The 3,852-nt window shown below is 37.8% G+C and overlaps 1 long non-coding RNA gene across 2 annotated transcripts; it reads left to right on the top strand.

Moving 5' to 3' along the window:
* The first annotated feature begins 344 nt into the window (after positions 1 to 344).
* LOC104449356 lies at positions 345 to 3,498 on the top strand. 2 transcript variants are annotated; one of them, XR_005551889.1, is made up of 3 exons: positions 345 to 473; positions 1,405 to 2,687; positions 3,106 to 3,498. It is a non-coding gene; the product is annotated as an uncharacterized LOC104449356 (long non-coding RNA). The 2 variants fall into 2 exon arrangements; XR_726536.3 differs by having other exon boundaries at positions 1,405 to 3,498.
* The last annotated feature ends 354 nt before the right edge of the window (positions 3,499 to 3,852 follow it).

The raw sequence follows: 3,852 nt of genomic DNA, 5'->3' as shown, positions 1-3,852 counted from the left end.
CGTCTCTTTTGATGAACGTAACGAATTTTAGGTGAATTTGCTTCAGTTATTTTGAGAATTTTATATTATAATTTTGAAATATGATAATTATTTTGGAAAAAAAGAATTAAAAATACAAAAGAAGTTCGAGCTATAGGCCCAACGAGCTTGAACCGAATAGGCAAGCTTTATCGGGCCTTTTCCTCTTCTTTTGGGCTGGACTTACGGACCGGGCCCAGATAAAGATAAGCCCAATATCATTGGGCCGGGCCGAAAGAATCCCTCTACTTCAGCTAAAAACCAGACGTGCGCTTAACTAGTATTCAACGGTAAGACCGCCCGCTTGGAGAAATGCGAGTCAACGGTAAAACCGAGGGCCACCAGTGGAAAGACACCACAGTTTCGTCCCTCTCTATTTATGAGCACAGCTAGTCGCCAAAGATCATACGCAGTCGCCGGAGTGCTCTCACGTCTACTCTCGATCCTCTCGACGGGTGAGCATGATTTATAGCAACCGCACTCTTGTATTCCTTTGACCATTCCACCGCACTTCGCGGTGATTAAACCTGATTTGGGATGATGGTTTAGGTTCTAATCTGTGCTGGCTAGTTTCTGTTTCTAGAAATCGCTGTGGCTGGACTGCGCTTTGATGTTCGCTTTGTGTGTAGCTGCCTTCTGCAGTTTTCTGCGATGAAGCTATTGTTGTTTTTGTTTTGGTATTTATGGTGCGTTCAGAGTTTTCTGAGATCTATAACTTAGATTTTCATGGGTTATTCATGTTTATGGATGTCCTTTTAGCTCAGTCTGGTCTGATTTTGGATCTACTTCGGGCGGAATTTCATCGTCCTAAATCGAGAGGATTCGAATCACTGTTATAAAATATCTGACTGTGACATTCTTCTCATCGCGATAAACTGGAGTCCCTTCAGCATTCAGAATTTCAATGCTCCATTTCTGTACCTGGCCAATATTGAACATGTTATAGAATTTTGAGGAGCTATTTTTCCCCTTAATGCTCTAATCTGACATGTAATTGCAACTGAGATATGGTAATGGCTGTTCTGTTCTTGTGTTGTTTGCTTTTTTTCTTTTTCTTTTTTTTCGTGACGATGTTATGTGATGTGACTCTCATATAATAGAAACGAAGTGAACGGAGGTACTTCGCATGCTTAATTACATTTAAGGTGACTTAATGGAATGATACATTTGATCAGTAAATATATTTCTGGACGATCCAATCCTCAATTCACTGTCCTGTTAGCATTATCCATCTCTATGATGAGCATTGCCGTCTTAATATTTGTTGGGACTCACGGCGATTATGTATTGGTTTACTCAAAGCTAAATAATGCTAATCTATTAGATATGCAGTCTTGCTTATCCAGAAGGAAAGTGGCATTAACCCCCTTATCCATGCTTATGCAGATTGAGATGGTACCTACGGAAAATTGTTGTGGTGGAGGATAGCCAATAATATGATGCAAGGGCTAGCGATTTTTGTTGAATGTAAAGTCTCAAGATGAAGTTCGGGAAGGAGGTCTCATGATAGGATTATGGTTGATCGTAGGTGTGGGAAGACAACTTCAGTTAAAATCCTTTACAATTCTATTTTTGGAAATTTCAAAGGTTCCACTTTTTTCTCAATTGTTTTAAAGGTTTTAGAGCTTTCAAAAACTGGAATTTGGTTCGTTTGCAAGAAAAATTGCGATCTACTCAACCCTGTCCTTACCCATCAACTGAAGTCATGCACTTGTAGGGTCCCATTCTCGTCCCTTTATCAAGATCACCGAATGAGATCATCTACTCCACTAGCTGCTTCAAGATCACACCTATCAGAGACACAACAGTTGAAAAAAATAATGTGGAGAAAAATCTCCTTCTCATCGTTATTCAACCATCATAGCTTATTTTATAGTCAGAGCTTATGGTGAATTTATTCAGTTTAATGTTCTCTCCTAGCACAGAAGGCAGAACCCAACACCTCCGATGCTAAAGAAAGGACAGCTCTATCAACAGGATCTCTCCTTATTACTATGTTTCTCTTCCAGAAGCATACTTCTTAAAGAGTTCACGATCCTCTAGAGCCATAGCTTTTATGTTGTCGATGCTGATCAATTCTCTTGCCGAAGCTCCAGCTGAAGCTTCTATATTATCCAAACCATCAAGAATAAGGAGAACTCTTTTGCAACAAAATCTCTCTTCTATTTAGCTAATTCCCCAGCAACACTGCTCACAGTTGCTTCTTTTGTCATTAATATATGAGATGGCAATTTTCCTTGCAAATGAACAAAGTTTCAGAAGTCTCTCGAAGTTTGTTTGATGCCATCAAGAAAAGTAGAATTTTTAAAATTTCTAAAAATAGAGTTATAAAGCATTTTAGCTAAAGTTGTCTTTCCCATACCTCCCATCGCCCATAATCCAATGGGGAGACCTTCATCCTGAACTTCGGTCCTGACACTTCATATTCAACATTAATTTCAGCTTCCCCATTCTCACTCTATATAGATATATTGGGCAGAAGAAGCTTGCTTCCATGGTGATGAAAGCTATTGCAACTCCAAACAGGGCTTAGCAAAAGCCAAATCATTATCTTCTTGTCGGAGAATTTATTCTATGTGAAAGGGTGTAGATGCCTTGAAGTTGGAACAGTCATTCACAGTCCATCTACACTCACCTCTTCCTCCTCTTTTCATTAAGTTTACTCTGAGGTATGCTACTATCTACATTACAACTTCAGGTTGATTTGATTTCTCTTTCTTAGATTTAGTTAATACTCAGTTGTGATTCTGCTTCTTAAAAGGAAACTGATCCTTTGGACCCAAATTCAGGAAAGTCTGATGTTTCTTCATGTTTTCTAGTAGTGTACCTTTTTGTATCGTTTTGCCGTTTCTAGGAGACTAGCATAAATTGATTTCGTAGTCTGCAAATTCAAAATTAATGAATGAGCGCCTTTGAAAGTCAAAGTTATGTGCCTCTTTTAAACAAGAAATTCAGCATAAGCAGTGAATCACAAACTTGGAAAAAAAAACTCATCGACCTAATGAATCAAGTAGAACTCAGACCTGAATTTCAAGTACTATAGTTTTGTTATTATGTCACCTTAAGTTTCCTTTGTGTTTTCTCTAGGGTCATGAAGGTTCATCTGCAGGCAATATCTAAGTCTAGATGTGTTCCATATGTTAAACCAGTGATGACAAGGTACTAGGTAGTTTTAACATGGTAGATTCTGTCCATCACATTGAAACTAAACAGTGAGATTCAAACTCGCTTCCACTAGAAAAACAAACTTTCCTACAATTTATGTGTTGTACCTGTTTTTGTTCAACACAAGGATGAGTCTGTGGTTCTTGAGAGGCATCGTGCGTCCCGGAATGTTGAGCTCCATTGCATTTTCAATCAACAGTAAAAGATTGTAAAGGCATATTTGGGACCATAGAATTACCCCATGATGGATTTTTGTAATCGGATTACTGAATTTCGATTCAATGCACAGTGCTAATAAGTATCTATTTCTTGATACTTAGTTCATTTTGACTGCAATCTAGGCAATATTTGAGGAAATGCAATTGTTGAGGATGCGTGGCAATGGTGTAGCATCCGGACGATTGATCCAATGTTCATGTTTTGCCGGATTATTAGTCGAATTCCTGTTAAAAGTGCATCAGTTTCCAAGAAATTATGGAAGTTTAATGCATCTGGTTATAAAAATAAATAAATAAATAAATAAATAAAGTTTAGGGACTTTATTGCAAAATCCACCAAAGTTCAATATGCTTAAGAGTAGAATTTCACCTTTGACTATCATATTCTCTCTTTTTATCTCATTTAGGCAACTTTAATAAAAGAGTTGGTGTAATTTTTTTGTCTATACAC

Source organism: Eucalyptus grandis, chromosome 6, assembly GCF_016545825.1.
Source record: "Eucalyptus grandis isolate ANBG69807.140 chromosome 6, ASM1654582v1, whole genome shotgun sequence".
In the NCBI taxonomy this organism is placed as follows: Eukaryota; Viridiplantae; Streptophyta; class Magnoliopsida; order Myrtales; family Myrtaceae; genus Eucalyptus; species Eucalyptus grandis.
The sequence above is the reverse complement of the archived record's forward strand: the minus strand, read 5'-3'. Positions and strand labels throughout refer to the sequence as shown.